Source organism: Cnephaeus nilssonii, assembly GCF_951640355.1.
Source record: "Cnephaeus nilssonii genome assembly, chromosome: 2".
Taxonomy (NCBI): Eukaryota; Metazoa; Chordata; class Mammalia; order Chiroptera; family Vespertilionidae; genus Cnephaeus; species Cnephaeus nilssonii.
The window spans coordinates 19225922-19244037 of record NC_137073.1 but is presented as its reverse complement, the minus strand read 5'-3'; the positions used below and the strand labels follow the sequence as shown (position 1 = coordinate 19244037).

General features: G+C 43.5%; 1 protein-coding gene across 16 annotated transcripts in view; it reads right to left on the bottom strand.

Annotated features, from left to right (window-relative positions):
• The window catches only part of RBFOX1 (RNA binding fox-1 homolog 1), a gene marked incomplete at both ends in the record, with an annotated part of 1044696 nt that overhangs the window by 286907 nt on the left and 739673 nt on the right, over nt 1–18116 (bottom strand). The window lies entirely within an intron of this gene.

The window sequence follows — 18116 nt, the reverse complement described above, 5'->3', positions numbered from 1 at the left end:
CACAGTCTATTACATTTCCTTGGCACGTACGCATGCCCACACAGTACCGTGATGGCTATATATTCTCACACGCGTGCATACAGACTTATTTATGTGTGTGCAGACGTGGAGGCTGCTGGAGACCATGTCGGGTGGGGAGGGAGCACTGTAGGGGGAGAGGTATTGAAAAACAGTGAGGCTGGGGAATCATGGGTGAGTCTGCAGCGGAGATCAGTCATCTACATCCGAAGGAGAGGGGAGCAACTTGCCTTCCCGAGATTACAAGGGGAAATTCAATTTGCCATCGCTTCTGTCTCAACCTTAGCACATGACATCTGGCCCTGAAACAATAAATAAACACAAACGGAGGAACCAAGATGGCGGCATAGGTAAACAACTGTACTAGCTGCCTCTCACAACCACATCGAAATTACAACCAAAAGACAGAACAAATGTCATCCATAACTGTGGGAAAGCTGGCTGAGTGGGAGTTCTACAACTAGAGAGGTGAGGAAAGTGCATTGAGACTGGTAGGAGGTGTGGAGGCGCAGAACGGACTGGCGCCCAGGTGTGCCACTTTTTTTATTGGGAGGGAGCTACAAGCTCCAGCTTGCTCTGAACTCCAGTTCCAGGCGAGACTCTGGGGGACCCAGACACATAAGGGGAGAAACTGGACAGCCTGGCATTGATACAAGAATGTGAGGGTGGCTTTCTTTCAGTCTGAGGTGCATGCAAGATCATTGTTCCTGTGCTAGGACCTCTCCAGTGCAGGGCTGACTGGCAGCCATTGCTGTTTGCTCTGCCCTGGTGATTACCTGAGACCCCGCCCCACCAAATTTACAACCCCACCCAAGCTGTGCACAGCAGCTTTTGCATATGAATGGCTTGTCCTTTCTCAGCCTAAAACCTTTTAAACAGGCAGCAACTGGGTCTGGGAGCCCCAAAGCAATCAATCTGGCAGCAGCAATCTGCTGTGCTACACAGCTGGGCCTCATCTGGGCACTTCTAAACCCCATACAAAGAGGAGCAATCTGCAGATCTCTCTGTAGCTCCTGCTGGGCAGCCCCAGGCAGTAGCTGACTTTGCACCTCCTTGGAGATCCAAGAGCCAGTGTACCCAGTGGTCAGTGTGAGACCATACTGGATTACAACTCTTCACATCCATAAGTGACACACTCAAGGGGCAGACTCAGTGAGTACCAAAGCCCCACTGAAGCAAGTCCTGCCCCATAAGGGTCTCTCCTGCACAGCAGCTCTTCCATTGTAGACACAGCTGGTCCTCACAGCCAATTGGCCTGGAGGTCAGTTCCTCCCAGTGATACCAACAGCAATAATGGCTTAACTACACAGCCCACAAAGGGGTGCACCAAGAATTTCCATCTCAGGTGACTGGGAAGACTGAGCCACTGGGCCCTATACGACACCTACCACACAAGGCCACTCTGTCAATTTAAGGAGACTTAACAGCTACCCAATACATAGAAACAAACACAGGGAAGCAATCAAAATGCAGAGACAAAGAAACATGTTACAAATGAAAGAAATGGAAGAAAGCAAACTACTGTATATAGAGTTCAAAATGAGTTATAAGGTTACTCAAGAATCTTCTAGAAACCTCCAAGGAACTTAGTGAGACCTTCATGGATCTTAGTGAGAATGCCAAAAAAAAAAAAAAAAAATGGAAAAGGGCCAGTCAGAAATTAAGCATACACTTAATTTTTGTTCTTCCAACCAGAAGAGCAAAATGAAAAAAGAATCCAAAACTATGAAGATAGTGTAAGGAGCCTCTGGGACAACTTCAAGCATACCAACATCCAAATTATGATATGCCAGAAAAGGAGAGAGAGCAAGATATTGAAAACCTATTTGAAGAAATAATGACAGAAAATTTCCCCTACCTGGTGAAAGAAATAGACTTACAAGTCTAGGAAGTGCAGAGCACCTCAAACAAGAGGAATCCAAAGAGGACCACACCAAAACACATCATAATTAAAATGACAAGGGCAAAAGACAAAGAGAGAATCTTACAAGCAGCAAGAGAAAAACAGTTAGTTACCTACAAGGGAGTACCCATAAACTGTCAGATGATTTCTCAACAGAACTATGAGGCCAGAAGGGAGTGGCAAGAAATATTCAAAGTGATCAATAGCAGGAACCTACAACCAAGATTATTCTACCCAGCAAAGCTATGATTTAGAATTGAAGGTCAGATAAAGAACTTCAAAGACAAGAAAAAGCTAAAGGAGTTCATCACCACCAAACCAGTATTATATGAAATGCTGAAGGGTATTCTTTAAGAAGAGGAAGAAGAAGAAAAAGGTAAAGATAAAAAAATTATGAACAACAAAGTGACAACAAATACATATCTATCAACAAGTGATTCTAAAAATCAAATGAATAAAAAATCTGATGAACAGAACAAACTGGTGAATGTAATAGAATCAGGGGCTTGGAAAGGGAATGGACTGAAAATTCTCGGGGGGAAGGGTGTGTGGGGGTGCGGGAAGAGATTGGACAAAGAGCTTACACCTATGGACGAGGGCAGTGGGGGCAAGGGCCTGGGTAGGGTGGGAACTGGGTGGAGGAGAGCTCTGGGGGGGGGGGGAGGAACAGCTGTAATAATATGAACAATAAAGATTAATTTTTAAAAAAGGGGGGATGCAGTCGAGATCCTAGAGGCTGGATGTACCCCCATTGGAAGGGGGGTATAGAGGCCATGTCCCTAGACCCCATAAGAGATGGATGAACAGAGATGTGAGGGCATGGGATGTTCAGGCTACCTTCTCTCCCTATGTGGGGGTTCAGCTCTTATGCCAACACTATTAAAGAAACATCTTCCTGGAATGGGGAAGGCCCCTGGAGCCCAGTATGTAAACAAGAGGCTTAGGTAGGAGACAGAGAGATAAAGGGGATCCTTCGAACTTGAAACTAATCCTATATATTAAAAGGCTAACATGCAAATAGACCCAACAGCAGAACTACCAGTTGCTATGATGCGCACTGACCACCAGGGGGCAGATGCTTAATGCAGGAGCTGTCCCCTGGTGGTAAGTGCGCTCCCGCAGGGGGAGTACTGCTCAGCCAGAAGCCCTGAGCTGGGCTCACAGGTGGTGAGCTCAGTGGTGCACCAGGCCTCTAGTCAGATGATAACAATAGAGGTTATTGTTTACAAATCAACTCTTCTCACTTTGGATGTCTTTCTGGTTCTATGCTTCTTCAAAGCTGGACCCCCCTGGTCCTCCCCAGGTGAATAAGACATTACAGGTTGCTGTGGGCATTGGCTGCCAATGCTCAAAACTTTTTTTTTTTCTCTGAAGGTTTGAACTTGACAGAGAATAGCTATCTGAGCCAGAGAAACCCTGAGCTTGAAGTGGGGGTGGGGTGGGAGTTTAGGGGTAAGAGGGGCTAGAATCCTTTCCCAGGGGCAGTCTGAGCCTGTGGCCAAAGGAAGACTGATGTAAGGGGTGGGCCTAAGACTCTTGGTGAAATCATCTTTGGACAAAAAATACTCCTGGGCACCCCGTAGGATCAGACTGAGGCTAGGTTTTCCCTGAAAACACCTTTGATATCAAGTCTTCCCCTGCCCCGCCCTGACCCTTTAATCCCGCCATGACCCTTTAACACCCTCCCACCCCCAATTTGCTCTATTGAGTGTCTTGGTTTGGTCCTAATTAAATGTAACTTCTTGCATGTAGTTTAATTGCTCTTACACCTTCAGATCTAACAGAAAGTGCCTGGGATTGGAGTTGTAGCACGTGCAGGAGTCCCCAAAGGAGGAAAAAGTTGGGCAAGTTTCAAAACCTGAAAATAATTCCAGCCTGGCTGAAGTTTTGGAGTAGAACTTGAGTAAGGTGTTAAATGAGATTGCAGAGGGTAGGAGGAAAAGGGTGTTGTAGAGAGCCTGTATTCTGGGAGCATCCAGGACGGGTGAAGAGGTTTAAGCTGGGACACAGGTGCAGTGAGTAGGTTAATGCAAGTCCACATCCTTGTCCATTATAGCAGGGATTTCAGCCTACCTGAAGGAATAGGTGTCCTGATGGGCTGGCCTTGTAACCCACTGATTGATTGATTGATTCATTCATTCATTCATTCATTCACTCACTCATTCATCTAGTCATTGTTAAAAGCTTACTGTATACATGTCATGCAAAAACCACGGATGGTCCTCCTCCCATAGTATTTACAGTCTTTCAGAAAAGATAGTCAGGAATCAAATTATTATATGAAAAGATGTCCGTGAAACTGGAATGACGTTGCGAGCTACAAATGAAGGTACATTGAGTCAGGAAATAGGAAAGGTTCTTGACCTAGTCAGAGAGGCCAAGGAAGTTCTTGAAGAGGAGACAAAATAACTGGGTTCAAAAGCATACGTGAGTGTTAAGCAGGCAAAGAAGGGAGAGAAAATGAAGTCCAGGAGGAGAGGACATCCTGGAGGAGCTCCCTCAATGAGCCTGAGAGGACGTGGAGGAGGCAGGTACCCGCTTGGCCCACATCAGGTGCCCTCAGAGCTCTTAAGACCCCCAACCACCCCCCTTTCCATGAGGGCCCTTTTCACAAACCAGGACACGTAATCCGACAAGCGCACTTAGAAGAACATCAGCAAACTCCATTCTAAAAAGGGACTGACCTAGAAAATCCAAGCCGCCAGATCAACACGATGGCGGAGCTGAGGCAGAGGTGATCATGTGCAACCGGACAGTGTCTGGGCTCGCTGCCCCAACCAAACTTACGGAGGATCCACTTTCACAAATTTAGTTCAAAAGGTCAATTGAGGATAGGAGGCATGTTGTTAAGGGCTGGGAACAGCAGAATCAGCCCAAACTAGAAAAGCCAATAAATCTGCAAAAAAATCAGGGTGGACAAGACCCAAGAACTCCTGGGGAGGCCCCTGTTCTAAGCCAGACAACTGAAGGGGGGTGGTGCAAAACATCCCCCCTGGACCTTTTATTCCATATTTGCCATTTTCTTACATTCCTGACTCTCCATATCCCCAGAGCATACAAATCACAGCAAACAACCCGACTGTTGAATCCGTCATCCTTAAGCACATACATATTCTTATAAATGGAAAGAAAATGGTCTCATTGCATGCTATTGAGAAACACAAATCTCTAAATGGATTGTCAGTTCTTATAACCACTAATTCCTCTTTAAAGAGACAGCATATTGATTCTTTTCGTCAAAAGTTGCCAAACTTGTAAATTCCCAACCCTGAGAGCAATCCAAAAAGGATCTATTATTGGGTGGCAATGCAAAGTGTGGCACTGAACACTTGCATAATCCTTATGATGTACAAAGATATTTTAGGTGCATTTTTCTCTTTAGATCTTTACAATTTTGTGAAGATAGCATTCTATTCCAGGTTTGCAGATGAGAGAAGCAAGGCTCTGAGAGGTTAGGGACTGTGATTAAGGCCCCAGCAAGCTGAAACTTGAATTCAAGTGTTTGGACTCCCAAGTACCAACATCTCATAGTTAAGAGTATGAGTTTGGGTGTCACATTTATTTGGGTCAAGTTTTGTTTCTTGGAATTTATTATTTCTACTAGGGGTCCCTCAGCCTGCCCTGCGGCCTCGCACAATCCGGACCCCTGCGGGGATGGGGCCAAAACCAGCAGCCCGACATCTCCCGAGGGATGTAGTAGTGTGCGAAGCAGCAGGCAGCCGTGGAGGAGCCCATTAGCTGAGCGGCACTGGGAGTGCACTGATCACCAGGGGGCAGCTCCTGCATTGAGTGTCTGCCCCCTGGTGGTCCGTGCGTGTCATAGCGACCGGTAGACCAGTCTTTCTATTGCTTAGGCTTTTATATATATAGATGATTATGGACTAATTAGTTACCTTACCTGAGCTCCAATTTTCTCATTTGGAAAATAATAGTGGCATACAGATGATATGCATATAAAGCATTTGGCCCAGTATCAGGTGCATCCTATACACTCACGAGATGGTAACAACCAATATTACCATGGGTGTCGTTGTTGAGATATAATATCGTGGCTAAGCAAACTTGCTCTTCATCATATTGAAAATTCTGGCCAGACTGCCCTCTGAATTTCTCTCTAAAGTCCAAACAAATTTGTATGACAATTCTGCCCATGATTTATTTTAGGCAATGGTTTGCCTCACTGCTGGATTTGGCTAATACAAGCCATTGTCTACGGATCTTCCAGAGTTGTTCACAAGATTAAGCAATGGTGTCTTAGCCCTGAAGTTCAGAATGAACATCAAGAGCCAACCATTCAGGGAAAGTGGGCACACACCAGTCACCATGTCATTAAACTGTTAGACAGACTCTCAGTTTATCAAACAACGGCGCTGCACTGTATACATTGCATATCAGCATCCCTCCCGTCCATTCGGGCTTTCTGGAGAATGCACATCCTAGCATTAAAGCTGTTTGTGAAAGCACTTACTCCATATCAGGCAGTGGACTAAGCTCTCTAGATGGATTATCCCATTTTATCCTCCCTGCAATCACACGAGGTGAGGGCCATTATTATCTTTCTTTTACAGTTGAGGGGACTTAAGCTCAGGGGTGGTCCAAGTAAACCCAAGAAGATAATGAAGAATAGAGCTAGAATCTGAACCCAAATTTGTTGTATTCCAAAGCACACGTTTCACACACCTCATTCTACAGTGTTTGAATTACCACCCCAGCAGTCATGAAGTTGATACAATGTCAGTTTAAAATTATCTTCCCATGTGACACTTTGACACAGAGTGGATCTGCATAGAGTCTGGGTTCCCGCAGAGAGAGGCAAAACCAACATCTGAGGATGATCCCAAACACACCTTAAGACCCCCAACCACCCCTCTTCCCATTGCAGTGTCACACCAATCTTTCCGGTCAGGAACGACAGGGTTAACCTCTTCTAGTTCCATACAATCTCAGATCAGATGCCTGTCAATAGAACCCTCCTCAGAAGGTGAGCACTGATTAGGTTTACTCGATCTTGATAAAAGACAATGAAAATGATGTATTGGGACAAAAAAGGCTTGGTGTTCTGTTTTATTTGTTTGCTTTGCTCACCCCCCCAACCCCCCCCCCCCCCCCCACCGTGACAGCTACCAAACAATGCTCTGAGGCTCCGGGATGCAAAAAATGGCACACACACACAAAAAAGTCAGAGAACACAAAGACAAAAAAGACAAAGCATGTGGAATGAGTACATTAACCATTCAAGGGATGCCAGAGACCTCCTAAGCTGACAGCGAAGCCCAACCCGCCCTCTGCTCTCTTGAGCTCTGCCATCCACGGAGCTGCGGGGCGGGAGGCTGAGGAATGGTGTGTAACAAGGAGACCTGCGGCTGCCTCGGACACTGTTCCTGGTGGCCCCCTGTGCTGACGTCTCTGCAGCCTGGGCTTGCTCCCAAATGCATGACTGTCTCCAGGGTGTTCGACCATGCATTCCAGGAGCTCTCTCAAGGTGTGAGATTATTTCAGTTTTGGATCAATGTATTGCTCTCCTCTTGCTAGCAACTGTGCAGTTTTGATAGGGAACAAGATTGGGGAAGATACACTTTGACAGACATTGTAGATCTATGTGTCTGGAAGACAAGTATACATGAATGACTATCATGTCAGTCTGGCACAGTGACTACAGGCCTCTGCTCTGGGATTAGAGACTCCTGTGCCTCTCTCTGTCAGCTGTGTGAATTTAGACACATTATTTAACTTCCGGACTTTGGCTTTCTTACCTATAGCGTGAGGACATTAATGGAGCATACCTTATAGAAACACTATGTTAATTTGGCAAGATAAAGCATGTCTGGTGTATGGCAAGTGTTAAAAACCCTGCCTGCTCCTCCTTCCTTCTTCTACTCTCCACTCTCTCTCTCTGCTCTACAACTAAGCCCTTCACTTCTTCTCCATATGACACTGGCCATGGAAAGTTGGGATGGTGACATGAGGAGTCATAATCAGCTTGATTGCATTGCCTTCAAATTCAGAGTCATTTTAAAAAAGAGGTGGTATATATCTGCAATGGAATACTACACAGCCATGAAAGGATGAAATGCTGCCATATGTGACAACATGGGTGGTTCTTGAGAATATGAGGCTAAGAAAAATAGATCAGGCAGAAAAGGACAAAAATTTCCCTCATAGGTAAGATATACTGGTAAATCAAAAGGCAACAAATGAACAAAATTAAACAAACAAAAACAAATCAAACTCATACATACACAACAGAATGGTGGCTACCAGAGGGGAAGTGGGTGGGAAGGTGGGAGGAGGATGAAGAAGGTAAAGGGAGTCAAATATATGGTGATGGAAGAAGACAAGACTGGGTGGTGAGCACACAGTGGAGTAAACAGATGTACTGTAAAGTTGTACACCTAAAATTTATACAATGTTGAAAACCAGTGTTATTCCAATAAATTTAATTTAAAACATTTATTGCCATTTACCTGCGGTTGATGGAAGTGTCTTATTAAAACCAAATGTGTGGACACCACAGTCCTGCAGCATATCCTTATGAGACATGGTTCATTCCCAGTTGACAGCTTTACAGAAATCAGAGCAAATTCCAGGCAGGGATAGATAGAGCCAATGTGTACTTAGTGATAATACATACCCCTCTGTTTATATCCCAGAGTCCCTGGTCAATGGTGACTCGTGAGATGTTTAAACCCTTGATGCAGAAAGGAAACTGGGAGGGTGTGTTGGAGTGTCTGATAGGACAGGTGATGGAGAGCTGGTAGGAGGTCATGGGTGAGGGGTTTATGTTTAATGAATGCATTCGTTATTTAGCAATGAATTAATTAATGGCAAAATAACTAAGCGAATGTATGTTGAGCAAAGATTAAGTACCATCTGTCAGGCGTCATCCTAGGTACTTTATGGGACTCTGCAGAATATGGGAACACCTGTTTAGTACTTGTCAGAGTGCCAGAACCACCTGGGGAACCTGATGAAAGGAGGGTGCCCCAACTCCAGAGGGAAATGATTCTGACTTGGTTGATCTGGGGTGGGACAGGGAACAGCCTAGGTTATATTCTAAGGGGTGATGGAGGGTTTGCACTTGGAAAGATTGTGCTTTAGGGGACAAGGAGAGATGGGATCTGGCTCCCTCTGAAACAACTGTCCTGCAGTGTGGTATACGGGGAGCACTGGTTCAGGGCTCAGCAGATCCAAACGATCCTTGTCCTAACCCACTTGGTGAGCTTGGACAAGTCAGGTGCTCTCGGAGCTTTGCTTTCCCCCTCTGACAGACATGATCCCTAACGTATTTTTTTTTTTTAACCAAGAACATTGGCGGATTTCATGGAGAGACCCTGGTTACAGTGTGCAGTTCTGCAGAATACTAACCACCTTCACAATGCCTTGTTGAGGGAGAGGCAAGAACTTAAAAGCTCAAAGTCTGACACTTCATATCTAGCACACCAAACCCCCTTCCTGAGGTCTTTTCTACCACTTGTGTCTCTCCCTAGGAATGGAAACCAGTACATTTCAAAGCCTAGCTGAGATGACCACCCTATAATCTACCTGCTGTCTCATTGGATAACCACTGTGTGTCAGTTTCTCCTGGAATTCCTGGGAGGTGATTCCAGCTCTTCCCACCGCCTTTTATTTGTTGTTGTTCATGATGGTCACCACCGTCTCCAGGCCCTGCTCACTCCACCCCAGGGTCACTTTCTATTCACTGCTCCCCACCTCCCATTGGTCTCCAAGCTCTGCTTCTTCTACAACCGTGCTCTCCTTTCCATTGCCATTCGTTTTGTGACCGCTGTGGTCCAAGCCACCATCGCCCTGGCCAGGACTCTACACAGCCTCCTCGCTCTGTCCCAGCTTCCTCCCTGGGACCCACGGTCAGGGCTCCACTCACAGTGGATGCGCATCTCTGCACTGCCACTTAAATAAAACACAAATCCCCTACACTCACGTACAAAACCCGGCCTTTGTTCCTTCCTCAGAGCACTCCTGTGATGCTCTCCCATTTTCTGAGGCTCCTTTTGTTCCTCAAACATCCCAGTTCTAGGACATTTGCCTAGGATGTTCTTCCTTCATATCTTGGCAGGATCTGTCATCAGAAGCTCTGCTTAAATGTCACTCCTTCCTTGAGCCCCTGACGCTCTCTGTTTGTATCTCCTGACTAGCACCTCCCATTGACCATTTTCTTATTTATTTACGCAGTTGTTTTTGTCTGCCTCCTCTCCACGAGACTGTAAGTTCTAGGAGAACAGCATTTGTTTGTCCTGTTGATCACCGGATCCCCAATGGCAGGGCGGAGTGGGCATCCAATAGGCATCTGTGGTGTGAACCCTAAAATCATGGCCTCTCTAGTCTGCCATGCTCCAATCCTTCTTCAGTCCAGGCTGTGAGTCCTGAGCTGTCTCCCTCCCCTTATTTTCTCTCCACTAATTCCAAACTTGGCATGGTCTCCGAGCTGTTAACTCCCTGCTCCCTGTCTGTCCCATCTCAGTTACTTCCCCATGGGAGGAATAAGACACTGATAGATAAATGACGTTCCCCAGGTTCCCTGGCCAAGGAGTGGCAGAGGCATCATTCAAACTGTTATGTCTGACGCCAGAGCCCACTGCGACACACAGACCTTCATTTTCAGCAAGTCTAATTTCAGGAACCAAAACAACAGAACAGCCATGCGCTAGCAAGGGTCCAGGTGTGCAGGTGTGTGTTGAGCCGGAGCCAATTTTCCTCTTGCTTTTGATATTGAAGTTTCCATCAGGAACACCCAGAGCACTGCCTTTCTTCTTGCTTTTGCAATATACACATATTTTTTCACTGTTTATCCTGAGCTTTTCTTACTCGGGGATGCTGTAACGTATTTTATAAGCTCTTGTTTGGATCTGAATGTCCCCTGAATCAGAGTTTCATGTACATAATAAAAACAGCCAAGTTCCAGATTACTGTTAAGTCTGAATCTCACATTTCCTTATCATGAAGGTGTCCTATTCTCAGCCCTCACACAGGAACTGGTTTTCAGCACAGAGAACGGGAAACAGTCAAGAGTGAGGCCCACATTTCGGGGAAAGCACTCACTGGCAACTCGGAAGGTGAAGCAGAAACACTGCGGACGGCACTGGGGCCCTGGCCAGCATAACACACGCACCATCCCAGAGACGATTTCCACTGGTGACCCCCAACACTTAACATGCTGCCACTTGCATATTCACCATCAGCATCTTTTTTTCCCTGGAGGGACCTGTTTCTGTCTGAAGCAGAGAGGTTGTACTATCTTAAAAATGCATGTTGATATTGTTGTATTTTTTTCAAATAACAATTTTCCTGAACTAAGCACAGAGCAATCACCTGGCCCAAAAACACCTGCTCGAATCAGAGAAGCACAGGGTATGTTCCCTAATAACGGTTATCTTAAGATCCACTTGAAGGCTGCATTTTTTATTTTGTTCATTGACTTTTTTTTTCGTTCAGATGCCAAAGGAAAGCCTCTATTCCTCAGGCATCCTCTGGCCTGGCTCAGCATATGTCAACTCTAATGAACAGCTCATTGCCTGGGTGGCCCATCTTTCCTCCTCAGCATGGCACCCTGTACAGGGAGATGTCGAGAGACAAATATCTGAACCTACTCGATGTAGGCAGCTTCCAGCTCCTCAATTTAATTGCATTACACGTCTATAAGGAGCGAGCAATTTACTCTGAAGTGGTACTTAGGCGTGATTCCTCTTGGCTTCTCCAGGAAGCACTTGGGCTAAATTTCTATTTAATGTATGCTGGCTTTGGAACCTAAGTACAAGTAGCGGGATGCGTATTAGCGTTTTAATTATGCGGCCATCCTCTGTTGGAAAATGGATCCGGGATGGACCCTGACTTTAATTCCTTTCAACCATGAGTAACACTTCTCTGGCCAGCCTGCGCCTTCATCAGTCTCCTGAATGTGTGTCTCCATCAGCTTGCAGCAAGAAAACAGTTACGCCGTTTCCGGAGCTGCGGTATCTTTGTAACATTCTCAGTGTTTAATAAGTGCTAACAAGAAGGCAAGCACTTTCATTTAATTAAAGCAATACATCACTTTTAATAATTAGTCATAATTAAGGTGAATAATTAGCCGGGAAAGATATGAAAAAAGATACATTCTAGATAAAGCTTCAAGTCACATTTTAAAAGTCCAAAATAAACTCTTGAGGGCCTTGCAGAGCTTTAAGTATGATATAATTTATGTCATGAAATAAATCTAAAGTGTTAAAATATTTAGAGGAACTGAGAATAATGAGTCGAGATAGGATTAGTTTAATTAGTTTACTGAAGTGGCGTCTTCATAGTGGCTAAGTGTGATATATTGGCTTTTGTCACTTGAAATAAAAAAAGAGGTAATTAGGCCCTACTCAAATATATTGTTTTCTCAAAATAGTTTGAATTTTATTTTAGGTGCTAATCCCGGGCCAACTTTCAATTGGTTTATAAATGTTACAAGACAATATCATTCTTCAGACAAATCCAGAACCTGATCCCTTGCCCTGGCTGGGTGGTAGCCCAGTTGGTTAGAGCATCGTCCCCATCCACCAAGGTTGTGGGTTCAATTTCTGGTCAGGGCACATACAAGAATGAATGCATAAATAAGTGGAACAACAAATCGATGTTTCTCTCTCAAATCAATAAATAAATTTTTTTTAAAAATTCCTATGAACTATAGAAAGAAATTCAGGAGACATCCTTTAATAAAAAATTTAAAAAGAGAACCTAATCTCTTGAAAACAGTGGTTCTCAAAAGGGGGGATTTTGCTCCCAAAGGGATATCTAACAACGTCTGAAGACATTTTGGGTGTCACAGTGGAGGGGGAAGTGCAGTGGTCATCTACTGGGTGAAGGCCACAAATGCTATTAAACAGCCAACAAAGCACAGGCCAGCCACCCACACAGAGAGTTATCCAACCGAAGTGCCAGTACTGCCCAGGCTGACAAACCCGCTGTGAATTCAGCATCTACCTGTCCGTGCTGGTCACTGGTGAAATGGGTATCAATGCAAATCCCAAATTTGCATTGAATTGCATTTGCTGTTCTTGTATGAGGGAAAAATCTATCATCTACCAAATATAGAAAATTTAAAATAATAACAAAAGCAACCCCCCCAACATAATAAATCTTATAACAATGAGATAAAAAATGATACCCCAAACCATATCCCCTATTTAGGGAACATTCATGCCATGGAATACTGGGAAGCCATTTAAAAAAAGTAAGTTTAATGGAATAGAATATGCTCTAATATAGCATTTTATGGTTAAATCAAAAGTTATAAAACAAAGTGTACTGTATGGAACCATATTTGTAGCTACTAGTATATATTTTACAAATATGTGCATTCATTGAAATATTGTCAGAGATTTCTGAAGTGAGAGTAGGAGTTACTTTTGTGTGAGTGCAAACACTGCTTATTTCAAATATTAACTTTTTACCCTAATTGCTTGTTGTATTCTTATGTTATATGCATTGTTAGTGTAATGAAGCAATAAGTCATATGAGTAGAGAGGAAAGAAGGAAGTTGGAGTCCAACTCAGCCCCCTTAAAGGTTGCCCTGGAGTGAGCATTCTGTGCAAGGAGTTTCATGTGGGAAATTTCAAGTTCCTAGAACTGTCTCCATTTACTTGGATTCAAAGCCAAATACAGGGGCTGTTTGATGAAGCATGACCTCCTGTAAGTTCCCATGAACTATGACCTAAAGGTTAAATAGTCAGATAGACAAAATACTTACAAAGCATTTCATGCTAGAAAGACCATTGAACATACCTATTTCCTCCAGGAAGTGTGGAAATTCAAAACCCCATTTTCAAAACACTGCTCTTTGTATCTTTCCCTTCATGCTTTAGCGATGACATTTATAAAGCCTGTGATTCTTGAAAATCACTAACATCTTGGAAGAGGAGGCTGGCAAGAGGGAGGAGACCCCAGGCTTCCATTAATCTGAATTCCTTGGAGATTTTAAGCTTTTTTGTCCCCACTCACCCTGTCCCCAGAGAATGACTTTCTGGCTGCGGCTATACAGTCATGAACACTCAGATGAAAACCAAAACAACTCAGTGAAACATCTGGGTGTGTGTCCTAGCGGAGACAAAACATTTGGATGGCCAACGGTGCAAACCGAAGAGGCTGTATTTGACTTGAAAGCAGCCCGGGATTTGCAGAGTGTTTTTTTAAATTATTTTTTAATACACATGTCTATCAATAGGGGAGCTGGTTAAACAAATTACATGGAAATATGATTAGTAGGCAGGTGTTATTAGATTGAGGAGGATAATTTATATGTACTGACATTAAAAGGTTTACACAGTTTTTAAGTGGTGACAGGAAGTAACGAATTATTAAGTAAGTGTGTATGTTCTGAACGTGTGTGTTTTGAATGTGCACAGAAAATATCTGGAAAGATGTTCTAACAATTATTAAATGATGGAAGGAGGGACAAAGGAAGGGTGAGAGGGACTTGTGTTTTTTACTTTATACAATTCTATGCTGTGAATATACATATATATAACTCTATGCTGTGAATATATTTATATATAAATAAAGCTCAGAGCATGTGTTACTTTATAAACATGCCATGATATCCATAGCTCAGACATACCAAACGGTATACAAAAATACACAAACCCATCTATATAAACTTAAGTAATAAAACCTTTTAGTGACATTCAATTCCTAGTCTGAAAACCTCCTCAACTGTATCTGACCCTAATCTCTACAAGCAATCAGTATCCTGGGTTTCATTTTTGTATATGTATGTGTACCAGACATGTATGCATTCCTGAGTACTAAAACTATTGCATGTGATACATTGCTGAATAAATTGCCTTCTCTGCCTTGCATTACTCATGCAAGGTAACACTGGCTGGAGCCGCAGGTCTTGTGTATAGACAGCTCCAATTCATTCATTTCCACGGCTCTAAAGGAATCCATGGTGCACAAGTGTTCTGTTTTCTTATTCTCTTCAATTAGGCTATTTCTAATTTTTTGGTCAATAAGATACTATTTTTATTCTTTAAAAACAGCCTAAAATGTAATGTTTTAAATAGGAAGAGGCAAGATGCAGTTATCACTGAAGCTCTTTAGTTTTATCACGAAATAGGAACGCTCAATCTCATTCAGTCGCAGAACCTCTCTCTTCCAAACACCAGCCTTAACCCTAGAGAGCTCGCTACCGCCACTGCCATCAACAGCAAGAGCACCGGCTGCTGTTTATCGAATGCTTATGATGTGCCAGGAACACACTCAGAGCTACAATTCCATGTGATAAGTACTGTTAATGTTTCCATTTCAGCTCAGAGCATAAATACCTCCTTCATAGCCTACCAGATTCTAAATATTGGTAGGACTTTTCTAAGGTCTGTCTGATCCTCTACTGTGTCTCTCAGGGTAACGCTAAGCCACAGCTACTGCTACTTAACAATACACCATCCACTGCTTTGCAAGGGTCTCTCGTGGCCCCATAAGAAGAATGGCCAGGAATGAGGCTGAATTGGCAGCTTACCCAACACCAGTGTCCGTGCCCTGTTGTACCAGCCAGCCATTGAGAAAAGCAGCAAAGAACTCACCAGAGAAAGGCTGGATGCTGGCGAGAGGAAATGCCTGGAAAATAAAAGGCTATGGGGAGGTCTTCAAAACGGAACTCCTACCGAGTATGCCTCACCAAAGGGAAGATAATGAGCCTGGTGCTTCTCTCACCACCCAGTCCCACACTGAATGCATCCCCGGGTCGGAATTGCCACTGGCTTGGTACAGAGGCCATATCCAGTTGGAAAATCACCGGAGAGAGAGAGAGAGATGTTGCATGAGTACCAGCCAGCTCAGGAAGCTTGAGGAGGAGCAGTTCTCGAATGCATCTGGCCTTGGCCATCACTGCCTCACCTCTTCCTTGTCCAGGATTGTCCAGTGCACTTCAAGGTATGGCTGGCAAATGCAGATCCCCGTTCCCTCAACCTTTGAACTTAAATGATATGGGAGCCTCCTCATCACCTGTATATTCACCTCATGCTCCCTTCCCAACCCAGGAGATGTTCTAGCACACTCTTCAAACCTGGCATGGCATGACATAACTTCCCACTCACTGACCATAAAGTTCAATACCCTTATCTTGCCCAACAATACTCTTCTTGATCTGGATTATCTACATATCAGTTTTCTTTTCTGGGATCTCCCTCTGAACCCACATCCTAGTGCCACCAGAGCCTCTGTACTCTTCTTCAGACATGTCAGGCTTGTTCCAATTTCAGGGGCTTTGCATGTTCTGTCCCTTAGAATGCTCTTCCTCCATGTGTTCATCTGGCTGGCTCCTTCTTGACATTCGTGTCTCAGCTGAAACGTCACCTTCTTAGGCCTTCCCTGAGTCTCCACACTAAGGAGCACCAGTTCCCTAACTGGTTTTTCATCACCTGATTGTATTTCCCTGCATTTTCCTTATTATTTCCTGCTTCCTGCTGTCTATCTCTTCCTCCAAATTTAAGTTCCAGGAGAGCAAGAACCTGGATTTCTTATTTACTACGGTATCCCTGGTGCCTGAAATACTTCCTGGAGCATAGAAAGGCTCTCAATAAATGTGTGTACGATGAATTAATAAATACACAAATAATGACTCACCTTTCATATATTTAAGTGCTGTAACATTCTCTACTGATAAAGAATAATGCCATAGACGATCCTACATCATTTTCTCTACTCTGCAAATATGGATTCCAGAGCAACAGGGTTTACATCCTCCTTCGGCTGTTACTATAGTATTTTATTCCAAATGATTGATTTGCAAGCACAACTGTCATATTCAATATGTCTTAATGATGAAATGATTCTTCAGAAACTTCCGTGTGTCACCTGCAGTGACATGTAAAGAATGCAAACAGGCCTGGCTCCTGTGAATGGGATGTCTGGTGATTGATTCAGTTTGAAATGCATGCCACCTCCTCCCATGTGTGATGCTGGGCTCTGTGTGTCCCAGTGTCATTGGGAGCCAGTGGAGGTAATGTATATATACAAGAACACTTCAGATTGAGGAAGTCTTCATGCGCTGAGTAGAAAAGCATCAAGAATTGCTTTTTAACATTTAAGCAGGCAGAAAAAGGTAATTTCCTGAATATTCTATGACTTTCACTAAGAAGTGAAATTTGAAAGTTCTTGGACGCTAAACATTTTGTATCTCCCATTACTTCTGTAGAAACCTTTATAAGGACCTAAGGCAATCACTGCTTTTCTAACAAATCGCATGGTGCCCAGGGATGTAAAAGAATGCTATCCAGGTCTACTGCATGGACTATGTCAGCCCTTTATACAACACATGTGTATGTATTGGGGGCCTCCGGGCACCGGCCCCTCCCAGGGAGCTAGCTCGATTCTAACCGGGAAGTTTTATGTTCTCAGAAAGATGACTGGTGCTTTCAATGATTCTGAAGTCTATACATTCCCTACTGCGATGCACCCCAGCAAAGATGAACTCAGTCTCTGCAATTGATGTTTTAACTTTCATCTTATTTAAAAGTTTAAAAACGAGATTAATTATACTGTACTTCAGAAAAAAAAAATCCTTTGCTGCAAGAACCGTGGAAACAAAATGCACTGATGATCTTTAAATGACCCAGAAACCAAGATAATTATAGTTGTAATTAATTACATAACACCATGTCCCATGGTAGTCAGCTAGAGGTCTAACCCAGAAAATTCTAAGGTTGGAAAATTTGAATTCAGAGACTTATCACCGACACAGCTCCCAGGTGAGTACTCACCAACTCCTAATCTTTCTCCCAGCGTGTTTGACCTCAGGCACAAATCACTTAACCTGTTCTTATCTCCAGTGCTCATCTGTGAAATGGGGATGGAAGTCCTGGCTCCCTTCAAAGGCATGCAGTATTGAGCCATATATTAATGATTTCAAATAAAATGATTTCACACAGAATGCATTCCAGGAATCTTAATGAAGCAGAGTGGCCAATACCATGTAATAGCATGAAGAGCCAGTAGTATGTAAGGGACAAGATTATCAGAATTCTGTCTAAAATAGCTTTTATTTTACCACATCAACTGATCAACTGTGTGTATTTCTTGAAAACGTAGACTGTAAATATATATATATATATATATATATATATATATATATATATATATATAACATATATTCAAAAATGTAATGAATGCTTGCATAATGAATATTTATATTATCTTATATTATTTTAGAAAAGTA